Below are 24,546 nucleotides of genomic sequence, written 5' to 3'. Positions count from 1 at the left end.
GTCATGGATAATTGCCCAAAGTACATAATAACTACAATTTCTTAAACATACATTCTTGGAAAGCTGAAATCTCTCACAGGATTGCCTTGCATTTGAGTAACACACCATTCAAATGGGTCAGTGTTTCACAGTCTCCCGCCCTATCAATTACCAAGCATCACTGAAAAAAACTCTACTGTTTAGTCTGCTGAAATACAGTTTTAAAAAATGTAAATATAAAGACAGGCCATTCTGCCTGTACTCAAGCATGCCCCTCAGTGGCTATGCCCCTCTTCTCATGCACAAGGCTGAGCATTAGGGTTTACATTACGTTTGACCTCTCACCTAAACCATACTAATAAATAGCTCTTCATTATAATACAGCACTAAAACTTTAAGAACCCTGTATTCATATAAAACTGTTTCAAATGTCCTCACATGAACCTAAATCTTAATGCTTAATGAGCCTTGGGGCCCATCTCTCAAAACTGGAGACATGCCAAATTCACAATGCTGATAATGTTTTGGCTTTACAACACAGAGCCTTAAAACCGCAGAAGAACACCAATTCCTTCTCACCTCAAGGCATGGGTCACATCCAACACTTCAAATATGCCTATGAAACTCAAATACCTTCTTAGTTTCCAGGAATAGGAAAGTCAAGCAAAACACTAATTAAGCACAAGGGCATCCACTAACTTCTCCACTGTACACTACACAGCCAAGTGCTGAACTGATGCCAGGCCCATGCCACTGACAGACGAGTAGAATGACATATCTGAAAAATCCTACAAAGACGACTATTTGTTTTTCCCTACCAGGTGACATAAGTGACATTAACTTGCAAGAAGAACTGAAATATCATATATACAGTGAAGGCCGCTCTCCATACCTCTAAGTATCACTGACTCAGAACACAAAAGATTTATCATTCCATAGCATTACACTAGTACTGATCTGGCACATATCCAGCCCTTGCTGAAAACAGCATTCATGTCAGCCCAAAGCTTCATCAGATGCACTAGATGATGCACTTCTAAAGAAACTGCTCTGTGAGGAAAAGCAGCTCATTCATCACCAGTGACAGGGAGAACACAAGCTAAGGGAATTTCTTATTTACAGAAGAAAATTATTCTTATGACAGAGTAAATGATAAATTCCATTAGGTAATTCTTGATCACAATCACTTTCAGCTCACTCAGATTTATAGCCGCACTTCACATTTTCTTTAAATACTAATAAAATAATCTATGTGCGTGACTAACTTCTCACCTTCTTTTTTTTATTTAAAAGTCAAACCTAAAAACTTTCTTGTACTTTTTAAGAGCATATATTCCTAATGTGAACAGCTGAAGAGAACTGCCTTTCCTATATATTGTCCTGCATGAGAAAAGGTGTAAAACTTTTCCCTTAGTTTACTGTACATACCCAATTTTACCATGTTTACTTAAAAGCAGTAGAATACCTTTGTATCTGCTCTTTCAAAAAATAACGAAAAAGTTATCAGTCAGAGAGTCCCAGTTTCAAAGCATAAGCATAGTTTCTGCACATCTTACTAAGCTACATAACACCATGTGCTAATATACAAAATAAGTGTCTCTAAGAAACAAAGAAAAGTTTGGGAAAGTGCTCATAAGTTGGTATCCAGTGCTGCATATGAAAGTGACATCCATCTTTAACCACATACTGTTGGTCCTCTTTCACACTTATATGTTTATGCCATTACTTCTCAAAGTACGCAGTTAAATATTTGTTAGAATTTTCATGCTTGCGAAAAATCAAAGACTTATTATGCCTGCATGTACTGCTATAAATTGATTTTCATACATACATAAACCAGACATGCAGCTAAACTGTTCTACATACAGAATCCAAGGTATTACACGCAGTCAAGATGCTGCTGGACTCCACTGCAAAGCCAAATAATTTCTGCTAGTACCAAAACTGGAGTCAGTCTGAGTTCGTTGTTTAAGGTCTTTTGCCCAGGATCCATATCCCAATTGCTGTTGTTGTTATTCATCTTTTTGGTCTGGTCCTATTCCTGACACAAGGATCTCATTACCACTAATACAAACTTTCAGGGTGGTAGGACTGCTAGATTCCAGAAAAAGCTTGAGAGAAAATACCATCCAAATTATGTGTCAGAAGTTCTTACAGATATATTGGATATATATATATATATATCCCCCTTGGATAGTAATATCAAAGCAAGTAATTAACTCAGATTTTTGAAGTGACATCCCTACAGAGACCTCTCTTAACTGCTGAATGCCCAATATGAAGGAAGGAATCCTGCAGTAGCAGAGCTGGACAAGGGGAGGTGGGCAGCTAGAAGAAGGGGAAAACCTTAAAAATGCACGTACAAGGATACTGGAACAGTAATAACTTAACAATCGGAGAAATTTGCAGGAAGATGTAAGATTTTTTTTTTAATAGTTTTTAAACTTAGTAATAGTGCATAGTTAGAAATAAAAGCAACTTCAACTTCCCTACCTGCTGTTTCAAAAAACCCAACAGAACCACTCAAACCAGCAGGCCAGGCAGATAGAGGCAACATATGCTTTTTCTTTTGCAATTACCCTTCATTCAGGTGCCTGAGTCCATAGAATAGGAACACCTAAGCATTGCAACAACCAGATCTAATTTATTCCTGATTAATCCTCTAGCTTCTTATGATATCTGGGTCAAACCTAAATGTTAAAGCTATGTAACAAGGGGAAAAAAAAAGAATTGAACATGTGCTGGAGCAGAAATTGGGGATGAAATTTCCAGTGATATTTCCTGCTACTGGTGTTGTATTACTGCATCATGTAGCTTTCCACCATGACCCCTTTTGCCCATCCATGCAGAAACATAGGCAGGAAACTCCTCAGTTTTTGCACATAAGAAGATAATACACAAAGCAAGAACAGAGCAAGAAGTGCCTCCCCCTCCCTGTGATGCTCCTTGCTGAAATCACGGTCTGCACTGATGGTCAGACAGCTATGCTAAAAAACTATGAAGTCATTTCAGACAAACAGAAGTCGTAGTCACTGGCTTCTCAGCACAGCTGGGTGAACAATTAGAGCCAGCACTGTCTGGGCAACTATACAAGTGGGCTTTTAAATAGCCAGAAAGAAGAAAGGGTTTGTGTTGCTCTCATCTGTCGACTTGTTGCTTTATGGCATTCTGCACTATTTAAATATGCTCCTCAGCTCCTCAGTTGAATGCATGTCATATATATGACTATATATATGACTATACAGTGTTATAGTGAGGCCAGATTGAGGTGCCAGCCACAGCATAACCACTACAAGAGAGCCAGGTGCGAGGCTTGTGGTTGCCTGTGGCAAGCATATGCATCCAGGACTGCTCCGCTAGTCAGGATGGTGGCCCACAACACATTCATCCCAACAGTCTGAGCTTTTGGCATTACACAGTTGTATTTGTTTTCATTTATTAAAATATATGGATTGTTGCCAGATGTGAATGAATCATTTATAACCAGTGTAGTGATGTCTGCTTGAGTCTGTAAGCTGTGTAGGACATAGAGATTGGAATCAATTGGAGAGGGGCCTGGTATTACTGTGCATAAGGCTCCAACAACCCTGCTATAGACAGAGATGGAGATTCCCCCTGTGCCATTTCACACGTGAACCAGTGAGGAGCACACTTTTATTGCTGGTGCCACGGTTTGTCAATTATCAGAAATCCAAACTTGAAGGCCAAACTGACAGCTCTCTGGTTGATGCTCTGTAGCCTAATACAGTTCTACTCACTAACCACAGCTCACCAACAAAGAGTGGGATACAATACAAACATCATGGCCTCTCAGATTTGAGGAGATAGGTCCCTTCAGGCTGATTTGCACTGATCCACAGGTGGTAAATGAGGACGAGCAATTTGCCCAATATCACAGAACAATTTAGTAGTATAACCAAGTGTTGTCCCTTGACCTGCTTATTACTGGAGCTCACAACCTCCTAAGAAATACATATTTATTAGTTTCATTAGCAAAACATTAGTCAGTTATGCTTTCCATCTTAAAGATTTACAGCATTTAAATCAGACTAGCCCTGCTTACTTGTAGATAAGATTTCAATCTAATCTTGAAATCCATATCCCTTGCTTTTCATGCAACACAATTCAACCTTAACATTTAAAGAGCACTGTGAAGTGATTCAGCACACAGCACTTCCCTTCAACACACAGAGGAGAGAGATCTTTTGCAAGAGGTAACCCTTAAATACAAAGTAAACTACATGATCATTCTGAGTTACACAGAACCAAAACCACTCCTCAGCAGACATGCAACTACAATCAAAATAATCATATAATTTTGTTTATATTTTTTTCCCTTTTAACAGCTAATGTTCAAGCTGTCTGATTAATGACACTAGTGAGATATACAACAGTATTTACACAAGAAGGTTTCAAATCTATGGTAAGCTACGTAGAGTTGAGTTACAGGATATTAGCTCAACTCTACTGCTGGAAACAGTTTCCAAGTTCAGTACCTTTCATAGTATAGAACTTATCCAATAGCTGCAGTGGTCCAGCTAAATGTCTCAGATCTCCCTTATGAATTTCAATATGAATTCAGCTCTGCACAAGCTTCATCCTTCTGGTGTGCAAAGACAGCTTTTATCAACTTCACTGACAACTATGCATATCCAGGGAAAGAAACCAGTCCATACAGGTGATTCAGACCAGCAGATTCTCCCAAATGCCGGATAACCTGATTTTCAAAGGACTAAGAGCATCAGGGCACATTTCCAAATTGCTCTTAAAAGTCACCAGCTTTGGCATCTAAGCCTATAACATGGTTTTGGAAGACTCTGCCTAAAACCTCACTATTAAAACCACAGAGAGAAATATGCAAAAGCTAACTTGTGTTTCTTGTCCAAAAATTACAAAACACATCATTCAAACACACCTTTAGGTAAAATTTAGAGGATGCCTAACCTTTCCAGAAACTATAAAAGCAGCTGTGTATTGATGGCATTCAGATGGCTAACTCCTGACAGCATTCAGACTTGGAGTTGGTCCAAAACACCTCACTGTAGCAGAGACATCTGCAGGCAGGTGTGGAACATCATTTGCCAATCTGTGGTTACAATCTTTTAATAAAAGGAAACCAAAAAGCAAACAGAATTTTTTCTTTACATAACTCAGCTAAGGAGCTGGGGTGGAATGAGGGAAGCACTTCGCAAAACCTGTATTCTTTAAGCCACATTTCAGTCTTCACCATAACAACAGCTTTGGCATTGATATGATAGTGCAGTGTGCACAATGTTAAAACTCTCAAAAGTAAACCAACAATTGGACATAGTCATGATTATATTCAAGGCTCAAAACTGTAAGGGTTACTTACTCACACAGAAGAATGCCATTTTCTAATCCGGAACGAAAATCTTTCTCACCAAAACTTCTGCCTGTCACTTGCTGCAAAAGAGTAGGGGGAAACAAAAGTGTGACATCTATTAGAAAGTGAGCTTTACAAGAACAATTCATAATATTCAGTTAAAGCACCTGCCGCATAAGGAACATCTGAGCTTTACAAGCCTTGTCAAAGGACTAAGTCATGCCCATTTCTCCTTCCCATTTCATCAAGTTATTTAACATATAGAACAAAGTATTCGCTGTGGCCAGTGCAATCACAGATTATAACAGAACTGTTTTCCAGAAGTAAAAACCAAAAATGGCAAACCAAAAACTACAACGCAGTTTTCAGAATATTTTAAAAATTTTATTTCATAGTGCTTCGAATTTTAAAACTACTGTATTTAGACAAACTATGTATTTTTATGACTTTTTTTTTTTTGCACCACATTAAAAATTTTGTACCAGGATTGAACTTTAGTCCTTAACCTATCATCTTTATAGAATAAGCAAAGGCAATTGGAAGCACTGGTATGACCCTTCAGACACATGCCTCAATACTCCTGGTCATATTAAACGATAATACACATCAGCAGGTCAACTGTGAGTGTGAATACAACCTCAGTGGAAGCTAAGGTTTAGGCACCTTCTCACAGTCCCGTCATGGACGCTTAGACCAGGAGGTACATTCTGCATCACAGGCTCTTATGCCACTCTGTGTGCTCAGGGATGGACCATCTTGAAACCTTTTAGGAACCCCAATCTTGCCTGAGGTGCCAGATGCTACAAGCATGACTGAACCCCCATTTATGACTCACTACCATGTTGACAATGGCTTGCCATTCATCCTCATATCATTCTCAACAGATGACGTGTTCAGTTAAAAGAACACTTTTTATTACCACCACGAAGGATATAAAAATAGTTGCTATGTTTAAAGAGCACTGAAAAGAAACAATACAAAGCAAAAAAAGTTTTTAATTGTCCTCCAGGAGGTCTTCTCTTTCCCCCGCCAAAACATTTACCGGATACTTATAGAGTTCTCATGGCTTGCATCCAATCTTTCAGTAAGACGCTTGCTCTGGGCGTTGCTTCCGCCATAGAGAATAGTGACTTGGGGACATATCTGTCCTTACGTCCCTGTTTTCTCCTTGCTGTTACATTCAGATATAAGACCCTTCCCTTCCCAGTTTCCTGTCATAAAGACAGCAATTTATAAAAACTGACAAGTTTGGCACTTTCCCACGGGATTAGCAAATGCAACAGCTTCAGAAATGTTGGTTATAGCTATGCAGTGTTAGACAGAGAACAACACTTTTTTTTAATTGAAATGCAAATGCAAAGCCTAAAACCTAATACTCCACTAAATTATAAACATATCGTTTCGTTCAATGTAAAGGAACTTCTCCAGCAACCTGGCATGACAGTGCACAAACTTGAAATCCCCATACCCTGAAAAGTGTATCATAAGCGCATCAGCTGACAGTCGTCTTGTGCAAACGCATGAATTAGAACAAGGTACTGTGTTGCCTTCATACCTCTGAAGAAACCACATGAAACTTGCCAGTAGTAAATGATCTCTAATAATTTAAACTATATCTAATCATAGTAAATAATCTCTAATCTTGATCTGATGAGACAGATGGAAATTATGACAATAAAACCATTAGTATTTGGGATGGATGACAGGCAGAGTATATCAAAACTGACTTTTGTTTCATCCATAAAAAAAAGGAGTACAGAAAAAAAAGTACAGAAAGGAGTAGGAAGAGCTAGTTTGTAAGAGCTTGACTCTAAGTGGCTTTTTCATCTATGCAGAAAAAAAAATTAAAGAAAAAATACAGTCATCTTATTTCACTGCTCAACACCAAATGTTCCAGCTATGGAAATCAGTCTTCTTAGGCATTTTTTTAAGACCCTTATTTAGCAGGAAGCAGTACTGAAACTGTTACCACAATTCAGGTAAGAATCTACCTGCCAAAAGCTGTCACCTGAGTATTGCTGTCATTACTGATGATGCAGGAAGGGTTCATACATAACTTCTGGCTGCACAAATAAAAGCATGACATGCAGATGCACAGCTGGCACATGAATTCATCCAGCAATAGGTAAAACAGACACTGACAGGAGGTGAGGAAAGACAGGAAGGTCCAGGAACAGTGCATGTCTGTTTGAAAAGGAACTGGAAGTAAATGAGGCATGGAAAGGTTTATGCCTGTTCTAGATGATCCAGCTGCAGAGGGAAAACATTAATCAGCTACAAGTCTCCTGATATAGCCAATTAAAATGTAAAAACAGTTCAATAGAGAAAGGTTAGAAACTAAAAATAAGCATGAAGATGACATTATAAATGACAAAGATAAACTCAAAATGGGGTTCAGAGGAGCAAGAAACTGGATCCACCTTTTCCAGAGGAAACAAGAGCTCAGTTTCTTGGCATATGCACACACACTGACCTCCCTCTCTGCAGGGGCAACTTTGGGCCATACTCTCATGAACAACTACTGCAGGCCCACAGGCCATCCTGCTGCACATTGCTGAGATAACCTCTGCTTAGCACACCGAGAGCAGGCAGAGAGAGCATTTAAAGGGACTGCAAGCAAAAGGATTGGCACTCTCACATTTGCAAACACAAGAGTCCCACATAGAAAGGTGCATACTTTGCCCAAACCCCTGTAAAAAGGAAAGCAGCACGTCAGCCACTGTGCCACAAAACTGCTGCACACATCACAGGACCACACTCATGTTACTAATCTAAGCAGTCATCTGTTCCTACTAGCTTATCTTCCATCTCTGGAAAAAAAAGCCTCCAGTTGGCTGGATGAAACTCTGAAAATGCTGACACAAGGACTAGAGGGTAGCATTTACAGTGCTTCGACTGAGCTTTACTGGACAAAAGGAAATTGTCCATCTGCAAACAGGTACAGAAAACTGGAAAGTGGAGGAAGAGATCTTTAGCCCATCAGCTGTCATATTACAGAGAACTGGTGTTCAGAACTGAACCTGTACAAAACCAGTCATGAACAAATGCAAGGCAGTATGTATCCTGGACTGCTGCCTTCAGGAAAGGAAAAAAAAAAAAATAACACCAAACCCCAAGATATTAACTGAGAGAACATTGAGACCTGGCCTTTCTTGTAAGGCTGGGTTTCCAGACCACCACATCTTATATGCTTTGAAGACACAACTCATCTGCTACCTCGCACTGTCTCCACCTCTCTGGTACAGACCAGTGCACATCGGCAGTACAGTAGGATGCAGGATACATTGAAGAGCTCCCAATCCACTTTGTAATGACAGAACACTGTCATTCTCTGCAGTGTAGGGGTACCAAAGTTAGAACGAAGTACCTTAAAGGCAAAACAAGCTGTATCCTGCTAATGATTACTAGAAAAGCCTCCCACGTCTTCAATAAGTTCTATAAAACTGAGAAGAAAAAAAATGCATTGTCATGTCATACTGTAAATTAAGAATAGACAACAGACGTGAAACAGTATAATTTATAATTGCGTGCTTCATTAATGTGAGGAGGAGTTGTTTTTATTTATCATCCAGATGCTATTTTCTTCTCTGTAAAAAGCTGCAATTGTTGCAACCAGGGCAATTATTTGAGTGTCAGATGCATTTCTCAGTTTCCCTGCCACTTAACAACAGAAAATGAACCTAAAATGAGTAATAGAAGTTTTTCATGGCAACAACTTTAATACGTATTTGCACACAGTAAGGCTTCTTATATACGGTATTATTGCTGATTAACTCCTTTGTTCTTTGCAGTTACACATGCCACTAAATTTATGCCATCAAGGATGGCTGTCATCCAGCCTCTAACCAGTGCCATATCACACAACTTTATTTTCACAAAGCTTCGGTTTACATTGTTTTCCTTGCATTTTATATTGCTGGTGGTGCTTCCTGAGATGGAGCTTGCAAAGCCTCTCCTGTCAAAACAGCTTAGGGGCATGAAAAAGAAAAGGTGACAAATTACCGAGCAGATGCTGGCCTCAGGTGAAATTTATCTCGGCCAACAAGATATAAGTAGTTGAATAAACACTAGGTCATCAGGGACAACACAGTGAAAATAGCTTCATTTTCTACGTGCACATCTGAAAATGGCATGTTATGCAGAGAAAAAAAACAGAGACACAGCAAAGAGAGGTCTTTGTTCCTCATTATGCCTTTTGGAGAGCTTGTGAAGCATGACAGCAAAGAGAGAAAGATTTTCAAAAAGTTTCGTAGGCTGGCTATTTCTTTGTATCTGGGCATGCTGCTTTTCTATTTTGCACAACCATTATTTCCCTCTACATAATTTTTTACTTAAATTAAAAAAGCCAGCCCTGCTACTTAACTAGGGAGCTATAAAAGTAAGGCTTAAATTGTAATAATAACAGGTATGTAAATAGAAAGCATTGAACTGTATAAGCATCAGGGAACACAAATGACCAAAAGAAGCATGACAGCTTTTAGGACATCAGGATTTGGCTCCTCTAGAGTAATGAATTCCTACTTCCCCATTTCTGAGATACAATCTGAGCTAATAACATGAACATGCAAGTTAAATTCCATTTTTACATAACAGAGGCAAGAGATTTCTGTACTAAACAACCCTGACCAGTTAAAGTCAGCTTCATATTTGCAGCCCAGAATTGTACCACATTAGTGGGGTCAATGGGACTTGGAGATCCTTCACCAGCTTCTGGTTCAGCCATGTACTGATCACACAATGTCTCTGTCTGCAAAAGGGGACACATCATCCAGGTAGGAGTTCCCTCTCTCTTACAGAGGGATTCAAATTAGCTAAAATCACAGCAATACAAGCCAGTCCTTAACAGCTTTATTACACATATTAGGAACTGGACTTAGTACAGAGAAACTTGAAGATTGCATGAATGGAGCTATCCAGAAGCAACAAACAACACGTCTAAGCATACCTGTCTTCCAGGAAAGCTGAATGATGACAAGCACTCTGCACAAAGCCTTCCAAGACTTTATAGTACTGAGGTAATTCATTATTGAAATCAATAAAAGTGCAAACAAATATCTGTAGTGTGTAATTTTATTTTCAAGGACAAAACCAGTATGAGCTCCGAATGACTAATGTGGCCAGCAATGAATCATCTGAAATTCTGTGGTATGGAACTTGAAAAATTAAAGAATGTATGGGAGGATGTGGGGCAATTTCCCACTTGGGTAGCAAGATTAATCTGCAAAGAAAACACTTAACATTATTTATTTTTAGATCTTTCACTTCCTGGTCACTTAGGTTTAACTGCAATTTGCAAACTACCTGTGCTGAAGTTCCTTTTGTTCTTTTCCTCTGACTATTCACCCTCATATTATTCTTTAATGAGACAGAGAGCTGACTTGCTCTTTTTACTCTTCATAGAAACTCCACTTTTTCTAGCAGCAATAGAATAAAATAGGGACAGCATATTCTCCCCCTTTTGCTTTCAATTCCTTTCTGCCACACTGCCTGTTGGGTTAGCTGACAGTTTGGTGTCCACATATAGCATGGGAAAAACATACTCACTGATACAAACATACTCCCAACCCCTTTGGTGGGCCCAATTCTAAGTCCTCACTAAAGGAATAATATATTTACTAATGGATGCTAGTCAGTGCCTTTTCTTTTCCAAGAAGGGAGCAACAACTAAAATAACCACAACAGCTGGGGCTTTTTGTGATCCTTTGCATAGATTAGTGAGAGCATGATCCTATAAATGGACACCTGTATTTAATGTGTAGACTAAAAGAAGAGATTTAGTTAGTACTCTATTTAGGAAATACAACATAGGAAATTTTGGAAGAATAGTAAAACAAATGCACCACTGGACACAGGTTTCCACTCCAGGCCTCCACCATCCCTGTTCTCCTACTAAACAAGAATTTACAAAGAGAAAAGCAAGAGAGTTCCACTTATGCTCAAGACCACAAGCCAACTTTGAACTGCTACAGAGCAACACTACTCCATTGACTTAGGCCTTGAGTTTAGCAGGTCTTTGGTAAAGAGATCAACCCTGGAGCAGCTGCACTGCAGTTCTGCCTGCTGAAGGGCCAAGACATGATAGAAGACAACTGCAAGCAAACGAGGCTTATTGCTGCTGATAAGGCACATGCATCATTGTGCTTCTCCATTTTCCAGTTAACTGACCACCACAATCAGCAGCTATTCACAGAATCACAGTATATTCTGAGTTGGAAGGGACATACAAGGATCGTCATGTCCAACTCTTCTGTGAATGGCCCATAAGGGAATCAAACCCACAACCTTGCTGTTATTAGCACCACACTTTAAACAACTGAGCTAATCTGAGAGTTTTACCCTACCTAAGGCTTTAAACCTAAGTCTGGAAATGTTTTTTCCTTACTAATCCTGCCCATCACCAGAGCTTTCCACAGTAAAATTCTGCACTGCTAACAGTGGTATTACACATGCAGGCTTGCCATACGTTGTTTGGATTTATGATCTTGCCGAGCCGTGCACATTTCTGCCAGGACATCTGGTAGTATAATCCCGTTTGGCTGGCAAGCTGCTAAAGAGTGTTAAAATTTCATGATAGAGTAAAATCAGCCTCCTTTTTCATCTGCCTTCCCTAATGCTGTTTGTATACATTCCCAGGTGCATTGCCAGACATTGCCGCCTTCCCCTTGGGGTGGGTGCGGCACAAAACATTTCATTCAAGGTTGAACATTTTCTGGAGAAAGAGACCAAAGAGCAGCAAGAGAACTTAAAAGCGACTTCTGTCAGACTTCTCTTGGCTGCAGCACAAGCTGTAAGCTTCACCTAGCAGGAGGTCATATGTTACATCCAATTTGTATATGACAGTCAGTAGATTTGCACTGCACCATTGTTTTATGGGTAACCAAGTTCTTACCTGTATTTCAAGCAGTATTATCAAAATTAAGAACCAGATGATAGACATGATAGATCACCCTAGGATAACTAGTTTCAATCAGTTGTTCAATTTAGGGTTCTTTTTATTGCTAAAAAAACCCAAAAGAAACAAAAAAATCCACCCAAACTAACTTATTTCTATACTGTGGGATCCATCATCTCTTTCTTGCTATTAATGGGAATTAAAATGGGGGCAGGGTGTAGGTTTTTGCCATAGAATTATCAGTAAAGTGTTCATCCTCCTTCTTGACTGTGGAGAAGGAGGATGAAGCATTATTTCAGGAAAATAACTTGTATTTGATAGATAATGATACACTCTTTAGCTCCATACTCTTTTTTGTAAAAACAAGACCCCATGCAGACGGTCAGAGGAGCAGAGATCAGGATTAGTATGTATGATCTGAGTCCAACAAGTACAACAGATCAGAAGACAAGAATGCACCTTCTCAGTTCAAGGCCCTCATTTAATCTAGTCCTGGCTGTCTGGAGAGTCTGGCCTCTCTACATTGTCTGGACAAAGTTCCCTGTTCAGTTACCGCTTTTACTACTACATAACCTATCCCACTTCAGGGTGAAGCAGTACATAATGGCAGTTCCTGCATCTTTGAAGGGAAGAGGAAAAGATGACTAGTAATTACTAGCTATCATGAACACCCTTTCCCAAGGTCTTATTTCCTTACCCAACCAGGCTAACAAGCAGTCTGCTCCCTGAAAAATGAAAGGCTGATAAAAGTTATTATGAATTTTCCAAACTCTTTTTGAGTGATTCCCTGGGGCTTGCCATGGACAGACAAACATTTGCACTGCTTTCTATTGTGCCTCTTCAGTAACATACAGAAAGAAAAGCGTATTCAGGGAACTAGTCTCAAAAGCAGATACTGTTGATTTAGCCCTTATTTTTAGCCTAACATGATCCTTCTTGAAGCTGGAATCAGTACTGATGGAAGGAGATAACTCAAGCAGCTCTGGCTACTGAACTCAGAGTAGCTGTCATGCCAATATATATCTGCCTCACATTTTATCACCAAGCCAAAGATTTTTTTAGCTAAAGCCAGGAGAATTTTTTTCCTTTGTCTCAAGTTGACTACACTAGCAACTGTCCAGCAGAACAGGAAACCGAGTTTCTAGCCATCTCTAAAAGAGCAAAGGATCAAAACAGACATCGTTTTATCCTTTAACTCCTTTTCCTAGTTGCAGTATTCCCCAGTCTTGAAAAACTGCTCCTCCAAAATATATGCTATGTTGCATCATCTATATGTTGAAACTGAAGCATCTGCTAAAACAACCCTCTATTTTCTCTCCTCCAGCTTTAGAAAGTTTAGACAGCCCTGAATCAGAACTGTTTAAAGCTCTGACAACTAATTACAGCTGCAGAGGCAGGGCAGAACACAATGTAGGCAGCAGACTCTTCGTTGAACTCAACATCGTCTCACCCTCAAAGCAATGAAGAGATCAACAGCTCTGTAGGAGGTGATGGGATCACTGCAGTATCTAGAGTTGTTAATCCCCATTACACTGCTTTAACCTATTTTGCATTAATCACTGCATTTATATTTTACAAGACTACTGTGCTACTTCTTGGACAAGCAAGTTTTTGACACCAGTGTGTTGCTTTTTGGCAGGAACATTCATCTTGGCAATCAGCTTTAGAACTGCACACATTTAAAGCTTCACAGAGACAGGAATACAAACATACAAGATGCTCCAATTTAGAGAGGCACAACACTAGAAGCACTTCAGCCTGTCACTAACCTCTGTCAGAGAGACTACCAAAGCTCAGTACAATTACTGAACTCTTCCAATGAAAAATGTCTGCTAGGAGACATCAGCTTTCCTTTTTGAAGAAATCAGGTGTTCACTTGAGCAAATCATTACTAAATTTAACCAGCCATTTAAAGATGACACTTCATGTCTTCAGGTCTCAGTGAAGGCTCTGAAATGCCAATGATGAGCATCAGTAGGCACCAGTCTACCTTGAAGCCTTTAAATTTAATGTCGTCAAGTTTTATCAAGGCAAGTTCATATGGAAAGTGTCCCATTTACAGTCTGTGCAATTTAAATATATATATATACACATATCTCTCTCTCTCTAAAAAAAAAAATAGCTCAGCAAGGCATTTTAAGACCTGATTTTCCAGACAATAAGCCTGGAAGCCCAGAGCAAGCAAAGCAGGGAACAGTCCATGGGGAAGAGAGATATGTCATACAGAAACTGCTGAAAAGCATAATTCTATGTGCTGTCAATATAGCTCTGAAAAATTATGCTCCTTTCAAATAAAATGGAGAGAGATAAAACAGAACCCTTTTGAGAGCTTCTTGGATGTTCTTTCTGAACTCTGGATCATCACCTGGCACATTCTTCAGCAGGAACAGAGCCATGTGCCACAGGTTTGCAGCCACTTGCCAACAAACCATAGAATTACTAACACTTCTAAACAGGAAAAAATGTGCATTTCAAAAATTACAGATTGAAGAAAAACGATCCACCTTCCTGCAGAAAGAGAGCTAACCTCGATTCAGTCATAAACTCTTGAGACCTTCATTAATAACTCTTTGGAAGTAGATCTACGTTGTTCCTGCCTCTATAGAGACAGAGTTAAGGAAAAGCATTCACACTGCAAATGCTTTTCCAGCTAAGCCAGTTTTTAAATTACATTTGGCCACCAACCTTGGGTGGAGCTAGACTTATAGTGCTGTCAGGGAGCAGCAAGGGCCATCTGCTCTTGAAGGGCAGTCAAGCCAGGAGAAGAAGGTGGCCCCACATAGTCTGCATCCTCACCGATGGGACACAATCACACAGGGCAGCAACTGATAGATAAAACCTGGTACTGATAACACAGTCCATCCATGGCATCAGAGCTGGCAAAGCGATGAACTGTGTCTAGGGTCTGTCCAAGGAGTCCAGTCAGGAGCTAAAAAAGACAGGGTCAGAGACAGGACTTGGAAACAAGGCTACAACATGGTTCTGGAGACCATCCAGGAGACAAGGTACCTACAGCGTTATGCTGCATGGCAACAGAAGTGGCTCCAGTAGCCCTGGCTCTGAAGCCAGGATAAACATGACAAATGGAAAAAACTCCTTTGTTCTTTCCTCGCATCTTGCATGAGAACTGGAGAGAATAACACATTCTTATGGGTTTGTCTGGGGTAGAGTTAATTTGCTTTGCAGTAGCTGGTACGGTGCTGTGTTGTGGATTTGTGCTGAGAAGTGTTGATAATACAGGTATTTTTTAGTTACTGCTGAGCAGTACTCACACAGAGTCAAGGCCTTTTCTGCTTCTCACACCACCCCATCAGCAAGTAGCTTGCAGGTGCACAAGAACTTAAGAGCAGACACAGCCCTGATAGGTGACCCCAACTGACCCAAGGGCTATCCCATACCATATAGGGTCATGCTCAGCAATAGTAGAACCAGCAGGAAGGTTGGTGGAGGAGCTGCTGCTGCAGTACTGCCTGGGCATTGTTTGGTTGTTCGTGAGAAATTGCTTTCTATTGCAACTCTTTGTCTTTTTTGCGTTTTATTTATCTCTCTCTGTTATTTTCCTTTTCATTACAATGTATTATTATTCCATTTCAATTATTAAACTATTCTTATCTCAGCCCATGAGTTCTCATTTTTGCTTTTCCAGTTCTCTTCCCCCAGTCTTCCTGGAGAGGGGGAGTGAGTGAGCAGCTGTGTCGTGCTTAGCTGCTAGCTGGTATTAAAACACAACACAGCCACAAAGAGAATGCTGTCATAAGGGAAGAAACAAAAACCAGAAAGTAAACAGGAATGTGTGGTGAAACAGAACAACTATTTCTTTCTAAATTATGATGACATTACAAGCAGATAGAAAGCCCACTGCAGCCTCTACTGGAGTAAACTGGTCTTCTGTTCTCCCCCACTCTACTCCATGACTCCTTTGTTCCAGATCCTGAAGGATGGGCAATAGCCCTGCAGAAGGAAATAATGGCTGCCATTAATGCTCCAGACAAGAGAAACACTGCAGAATAGCTAGAATCAACTGATGTCTTAGAGCAAGTGAACATGAAATGTTGGTAGATTTGACTGGCTATAAATAGAAAAGGAAGTACTTCTCTAAGATTTCAAAACACAGCCGACTCTTGAAAAGACACTTAAAGAGCCGTCATCAGCTTAAACAGAACTAAGAACCTCTATTTACTTCCTCTCCTCCTCCTCCTCCTCCTCCTAAAAATCACAATTTTCCCCAACTAAAGAATGTTTAGACCCATCTTTCAACAGATTGCTCCCATAGGAGCTAGGGATCTTGCAGTGCATAATGAGTACTAGATTATTGAAAGTCATTTTTCATTCATCCAATTTAGATGGAATAGGGCAGTTACACATACTAACCAACAAGAGTTTTCTGCTAAATGGAATTAATAAATCAGTATGGTTGTCCCTTGCAATGATAAACATGCCACTCAAAGATCCACAGCATCAAATCAAGAGCTATTTACAAGGTTGCCCCGAGACAAAACCCCACAATGTTACACAGGGTAAGTTGTTGCTCTTTTCTCCCCTGCTGCTGTTGATACAGGGAGCCTTTGTTTGGAGGACACAGAAAGCAGAGGGAGAAAGGGAGAAGGATTGATGATGCATACAACAATAATAAACACTGCTCTTTTCTATTACTAGAACACCTGCTGCCTCCATCAGTTCAGGCTCATCCATTATGCAGCACACCAGCTTCAACACCAGCTCCAGAAGCACCAGCTCTGAACACGACAGACCTGACCAAGAAGCAAGGCAGAGAATGAGCATCTCTCATTATCAAATCAATGAGTTGCATGGCATTCATTCTCTGCCCTGTTTATTGGTGGGTGAAACAAGAACTAGGAGCAACTAGATTAAGTATCTTGTTCAAACATAGTCAGAGGAATAAAAGAAATTTGCCCTCAACAAAATTTATCAATTTAGCCCTATAGAAATAAATTCCTGAAGAGAGAAGAAAACCTGACAATTACTTTAACTACTGTTACTTTTATTTTCACTCTTAATGGAAATCATGTAAGATCTAAAATGGATGGAAAGGAATGTAATTATTTCTCCATAATGCTTTAAGGGTGGAAAAGGAGACTATTAAAATATGCCTAACATTTCCAATCTAAACAATAAGAACTGCAAGTTTCAAAACACTTGCTACAGTTCTACAATTCCAAGAAATCTTTTGAGCTGGCCACTTCCCTGACACAATCAGACCTGTCCCAGTGACATTTTCACCCTTTCCAATCCAGAGTAATTCACTCATGTCACGAGGGCAACTCAAATGCTACATTAAACATGAAGCACTGGCAGGAATCAATGTTGAAAAGAATCTTTAAATATTATCGGAGTTGGATTGCAAAGCACCTTTAAGAATTAGTTGATTAATTCACAACTTTCAGCTGTCAAAATGAGAGGAAAAAGTATGCCTGACTGAAGTTCTTTATCAGCACATCAGTTTTGCATGTATCTCCTGACACTCATGTATACTGATCAGCGACCTTCTTCAAATCTGAAATTAAAAAAAATCCATGGATCTTGAAACTTGTCATTAATCATAGAACTATATAAAAAAGGGAAATAGTTTAAGTTACTTTCCTAAATTGTTTTCATATTTCACATATTATTCAGATAAAATTAAAGGCAAATAAATATCAAAAATTTCCCTGTTCCATTTAAAAAGCATATAGTACTGACAATGTTATGTGGCACTCATCAGTAATACTGAACATGCAGGCATGGAGGAGCACTGCTGTCACACAAACTGGAAAATGAACCAGAACTGTCAGAACAGGAATATCTGCCTAATCTACAAGCAAAATTATACACAAATAAACAAACAAACTCACCAAAAACAAACTAACAAAACTACACACACCCCAACTGAAAAAAATACACACTCCACACCACCACCCCCACTCAAAAAAAAAAAAGCAAACCAGGTCAACAATTTATTTAAATAATACAGATATTCTGTGCATCCACCAGAAGACTCCTTTGAGAGGGAATTAACTTATAGGATTTGTATTTCTCTCCCCTTGTTTTTTTAATGAGCAAGGTATCTGCATGACAGCAGGAGTTTTGTTGCTGAGTTCACATGCTCATACAGTTTTTCTATCCTGACAGTCTGCAAGTTCACCAAAGCCATATTAAAAGCTAAGATAACCCCTGTGATGTTTTAGAAGAGAAAGATCAGGAAGAACCCAAAGCTTCTTTCTCTGGCTAAAATTAAAAGTGTCTCTTGCAATCAGCTGACTCTATTAGGTGCAAATTCTAAACCTCTCATGCTAAATATTGCCCAGCTTAGGCTGGAAGCAACAGTCACCTATAGCAAGCTACCAGGAACAGCTGTCTGACAACAACCTGTCATCTAGAATTAAGGGGAAGTGTTTTAAGACTTCCCATGAGAGGGGAAAAAGAAAAGGAAAAACATAGAAAAGAAACTGACACAGGTTTATTTGCTATGAAAGCATCAGTTGACACCTCACTGAAATTTGGACAGTTTCATCCTAACAGTCAATCCAGTTTCTGAATGTTTCCTCATTTTTCACTCCATGATGAGGGGCAGATTGCTCAGCAGAATATGAAAAGGTTTATATTGAGTTGGAGAGGCCGCTGGAAAACCAGCGTTATTTTGCCAACACTGAACTGCTGAGACATTTGTGACCACCACATGATTTAGCTATGTCAGTTCATCTATCTTAAAGTTAGCTTTTCTTCTGGTATCAAGCCTACCATTGCTGATTTTGTACAAGATGAGAGGCACCAGGTATCTGAGTATGAGCTGGCTCATTTTAGCCAGAACAGAAATATCAGCACACTCTCCAACCATCTGTTTTTACCATACACTGCAAAGTTGGCCAAATAATTTTAAGTCCAGTGCTTTTGTAGTGTTTTCTAGACTCTGCACTCTGATTCCGCATTTTAAAAAACTGCTAGAAATTTTCTCCCAATTACCTTGAAGTAATACTTGTTTATACTTTTCATTCTCTACCTTTCAAAACATCACTGATTTTTACCCCTTAGCACTAAACCAAAGTATTTTTATGTTAAAAAAGAGAAAGTTAATTTTCCTCCTGCCTCAACAAATGGTGGGTGGCAGAAGCAAGGGAGCAGGAGGAAGAGAAGAGTAAGCAGTGCTAGATGCCTTAATTGCATCCCATAAATTTTGTTCATATCACTTTCAGATGAAGTCTGATGAATCTCTCGGCTTTCTGAAAGTTTTCATTTGAAGTCTGATGAATCTCTCGGCTTTCTGAAAGTTTTCATTTGGGCAAAACAAAGAGAAGACACATGAGGATAAAAATAAAGTTGCAGACAGAAAGTACTTTATGCATTAGGAGCTACATTAAGTCCTTTTGATGCAGGTTAACTCCTACAGAAAAGCACAGCTGCTGTCTCCAAAAGTTACAAAATCCATGTTCATCCAAACTCTAGCAGAAGAGGCATCAAAACACTTACTCTAGTGATTTCAGTTTTATCTTGATGAGCTGACACCATATAATGTATTAGCACAAAATTATCAAGTTAAATAAACTATGTCTCAAGAGTTAATTGTACCTTCTTTCTGTCTGTCTAAAGAATCATGATATAAGGGAACAAAATTGGATGTCTGTTAATATGAAAAAAACCAGATTCAACATCAGAAAAAACCCCACTATTTTTGTATGTTTCGCATCCAAACCACAAGCCAGCAAGTACTAGAATTTTTTCCAAGACTAATAAAAGTTAAGTTACTTTGTGGTCTTTGGTTACTGGGTTAAAACCAGATACGCTGCTTTAAAACTTTTGTCTTTACGTAACAGGGTTTACAATTTAAACCAGACAGCAAATGCAAATGAACATTTAGATGTTTGAAACTGCGTTTTGAACACTGTTCAGCACCCCTCCACTTAGATCTGAACTGCCTCTTGAGCCATTCTGCAAAAGCACATTTTCTCCCTGATTCAGTCATGCCATTTTTTCCCACCTCCTCTCCAGCACAACTCCATCCAATAGAACCCTTTTTGGCCACTTATTAGAGCAACTGAAGCAGGATTATCTAGAGACAAGCTTCATATTAAATGACCTTTCACATTTTAGTAGCATTCTTTTGTGCTTCAGATAGCAAGGGAAGATGGAATGGCCCTCTAAAATCAAAACTAAAGAGTGGTATCGAACAGGCAAATTCAATAACAAATATACTGACTCTTGCTACATCATCAACAGTGATGTCCTTTGCAGATCCTGTAGCAGTAGAAGCAGGCCACAACATCTAGATGCACAAATCTGCCATTTGTGTCCTCTATAACACTTTGCAAGATAACACTTGTAAAGCTGAGCAAAAATGTTTACTAAGATGAAACTCAGGATCTTTTTCCAGACTTGTCCAGGGCAAGTCAGTGATCCACATGATCACACAGCACCCATTACTCTTGTGATTTATTCTTATTAAATAAATCCCATGCGGATACTGAGGAAAACCTCAGCAAATAGAAAGATCAGAAATTCAAGCTGATGCATGTAGATGAGCTGTCACAATACTGTGTTGAGGAGATGAACCTAAAACTGAAAATGCAAAGCTTATTTCAGCCTGTTCCTAATGCTAGCTCATGACCCCTTTACCTTCACTGACATTGTCATCCTCTTGAAACCCCTCTGGTTTGCTGCTGCCATGAATGTACCATTTTTGATAATTTCACTCTTGCTATTATAGTTGCAACAACACTGGCTCTAGTTTATCCAGTTTTCTACACTAAGAATAGAAAATAAATATTTCCACTCAGGAGAGCAAACTAATGTCTAGTTAAATATCCCTCGAGCTTCCAGTTTGGTTTCTTGTTAATTTTAAGTTAGGCATGTGGTATTTGATCCCAAGGTAATAACAACCATCCCAGCTTCTATTAATGCTACTGAAAACTAAGCCGTTCAGTTCTCAACAGAGAACTGTGTCTTAACCAGTTTAGGTATCTGGAGATCACTCCTGTAGCAGAGTTAGAGAAGGTGCTACTGTCTGCAGCAAGTAACTCCCACGAGGGGCAAGAAGGCTGAGATTTGCTATTTCTTTTAAGTGCCCTAAAATAAACAAACCCTTTCTTCCTTCCCCTTGTAGTAACAGGAGTGACCAGATGGGAAAAATCAAACAAAGGTTTTCCTGATTATATCCATTTCATTATAAACAGCTGGTTTTCTCAAAGTCATTGCTAGATCTTACACAGTTTCTTGATGGCCTTAAGCACAAAAGTTTACCAATAACCATTTTTATATCTATCTACATAAAAGGCTTTTAAGTCTTCATATTGTTGGTTTGCATTCATTCAACAGTTAAATACAACTAACAATTTAACAGACAAGATGATCTCTCCAAGTAACACATTTTACAGGTTTTATCAGTTTGCAAATTCACAGAGCAGCCTCTCAGGGACCAACACTTACATGTCTCACAATCAAAACAAACAACATCTACAGCCCTCAGACGATACTTAGTAAACAAAACGAGGTCTGTGCTGACTGCAGCATTAGCATAAACAAATACCACTCAAATAATTTCTTTTCCCATACTTTAGAAGTCAGGACTATTTCCAGATTCTCAGGAACACAACACAACCTGAATCTCTGCTCTAAGTCATCTTAATGCTGGGAGATCAGCCCTTAAAAAAGGACTCCGAACCAGTACCTTTCCGAATAAAAAATCAGCAATTTGACATAGTCACAGAACAAGATACCTATGAGGCTGTTTGTAATTAGCTTGGAAAAAAGAAACATCAGCAATAAACCTGCCAGCTCTTAGGCTGATTGCAACCCCAGAGAGTAGGAGACAGCTGAGAAATATTGGCAGAACCTCCCAGCATTAAGGCTGAGGGTGTGAGAAAGGAGAGGAAGTGGAAAGCGACAGGGCAATGGTTCCCTAGCCCCGTCCAAGACTTTTGTCTGCAGAGCATCTATACACATTAGTGAACCCATGAGATTATGCTGCTAACAAACTGTTTGCAGCTTGTGTCCGTGTCTGTGATGTGTGTGTGACTAAATAGGTCCTGATGCACGATGGTAGGCAGCTGACTCAAATCAGAAACTTCAGTCTCATCAGTATCAGTGGTTGACACATCTAAGCTGTGTTAAATAATAGTATTACAAATGTTCAAGCCTATTTTTATATTCCTAAAATCTTTAAAAACCAAGTAGCAAATTAAAAAAGTCTGAGGAACTTCACTGGTTTTGAACATTGAGTATAACCTGTACTGAAGATTTTTGAAGGAAGCTGCGAAATAAAAACAAATTTAAATTTTAGAAATGTGTTTGGAAACATTTCAGCTGCTTTTCTTTCTCGTATTTCACATGTAACTATTTGTGGTTTAGCTAGGAATTTTTAATACTCATTTGATTCAATGAACAGATGCCAAAGGTTCATCTCAAAATTCCGTTTAAGAATTTAATTTATTTTTGAAAAGGAGCTAATAGGTTTTAAATATCTTTTATTCAGAAAAAAAGCTCAGAAACAAAACTCAGCCAAAGGTTAGGCTTGTTAAACACACATATCTATGAAATTCAGATCAAAACAGTGCTTCCTGCAATTAAAACATTTTCTACATTTCCCACTGGGCTCAAAATTCAGTCTTGTTGCTATTGGGACAGAAGGCAAGAATGATTATTTTTTTTTTAACTGTAAGTTTAGAAGCATCCAGATGTGCAACTTCTGAACTACATAGAGCCACACCAAACATACGCATGCTTTGGAGAGGTCAGCCACCCTCCCATATGCTAGTTACTCATATGACCAAGGCGTGAGATAAAAGCAGTTATCTGATCCAAAAGTCAGTCAATTCCCAGTTACACTCCAAGGCCAAACCAGATGCTTGAGCCTGCATTCCAGCAGCTTCCTCAGCCACCGCCAGATCAGCCCAGCCCAGCACCACCCTGAGCTCTGCTGGAGACCTCTGGGGACCCCTGTCATGCCACCTCCCACCACCATCAGCTCCTGCTGATGCTCCCTTCCCAGTGCCACCACCAGGTGCTGAAAGGAACTTTGCAGCCGCTCCCAGGCTGACTGTGCAGTGAATCCTAGAGAAAACTGGAACTTCGCTAATGGAGGGCAGACATTACTGCCAAAACAAGTTGTTCTGGAGTTATGATGCCTAAGACACAGGTATCCAGGTCCAGTCTGTGCCTCAGCCACAAGCTGCTTGGCTTAGACAAAAATCTCAATGTATCAATAGCTTTATACAAACCCAGCTTCCTGGCCAGGATTTTCAATCTCTCTTTGCATGCAGACATATTTTGAGGTTTTATAATATTATATTTGAGGTCAGCTATTTAATAAGTATATTGTTTTACAAAACAATGCACCTCTCACCAGCGTTTAAAATCTAATTATTTTTCTAGATCAGTCTCTCCCGGAACACAGTTACTTTGCACAAATCAGGCCACCCAATTGGCAGGTATAAGCACTTATATATTACAGATGGAGGCACTCTCGACGATAAAATAACCTGTTCAAATCTGTCAGACTAAGTAGGACACACAGAGAAAGGAATGTAAGAATCTTGGACTAATAGTTCTGTAAAAACAGATGCTAAATCTCCTCAAATGTGTTATTCATTAAAAATAAGCAACTTGTGAAATTTGAGTATTTATCTGGAAGTTCCCTAAAACTACAGAAGCAAACAGAAAGCTTTCTTCTCTACAGTTTGGAGCTAAAATTTCTTTCCCTACATAGAATACAATGATCATTTTGTTGTAAGAAAATAATCTATGATTTAAAACAAACTACTCTCAGTTCCTGAGGCTCCCACTAGTTGTGCCGCTAAAAAATAGGTGTGTAAGCAGTGTAAAATACATTTCATGTACCAATTTGCATTTGCCATCTCAGTTACTGTCTCTGGAGATAAGCTTTTCTCTACGTATCAAATCAGAGACACCAATGACCAGCTTCATTTCTCACATTTTTCTTCCTCTCCCTTCCCAGAATAATTCTCACCTTCTGCAATAGCACTTTTCAGTCCTTCACAAAGCTACACAGAATTCAATTCAGTAGATACTTAGATCAAATCACAGCTGACTAGAGTACCCTATGTATCCTAGTGTGTCTCAATATAAAGAATATTCTGGTTCACCTATTACTCAAAGTGCAGTAATCTGGAACCAAGAGATGTAATGGCAGTCTGCACATTACCTTTTGAAGTAAATTTCCTCTCGAAGAGTAAGAAAGAAGATAAATATAAGCATTTCCTCCTCCACTATGACGGCAGTGGTGCTTTATCTTGCATTATTGCCTGGTGGCCATTTGTTTCATTTAGAGGCTCTACTGGAAAAAATCCCTCAAGTTCAGAAAGGCCCTTAGAGGCCAAATCAT

At 39.3% G+C, this 24,546-nt stretch overlaps 1 protein-coding gene across 1 annotated transcript in view; it reads right to left on the bottom strand.

The window, feature by feature from the left end:
* The window catches only part of LIMCH1 (LIM and calponin homology domains 1), a 111,792-nt gene extending 106,392 nt beyond the window's left edge, over positions 1-5,400 (bottom strand). The window contains exon 1 of the mRNA XM_029963001.1: positions 5,333-5,400. The gene's annotated coding sequence lies outside the window, so the exon portion shown is untranslated. The remainder of the gene's footprint in view (positions 1-5,332) is intronic.
* Positions 5,401-24,546: the final 19,146 nt, after the last annotated feature.

Source organism: Manacus vitellinus, unplaced genomic scaffold, assembly GCF_001715985.3.
Source record: "Manacus vitellinus isolate BGI_N305 unplaced genomic scaffold, ASM171598v3 scaffold_0_pilon, whole genome shotgun sequence".
NCBI classification, from domain to species: Eukaryota; Metazoa; Chordata; class Aves; order Passeriformes; family Pipridae; genus Manacus; species Manacus vitellinus.
Note: the sequence above shows the minus strand (reverse complement) of the source record. Positions and strands in the feature narration are given on the sequence as shown.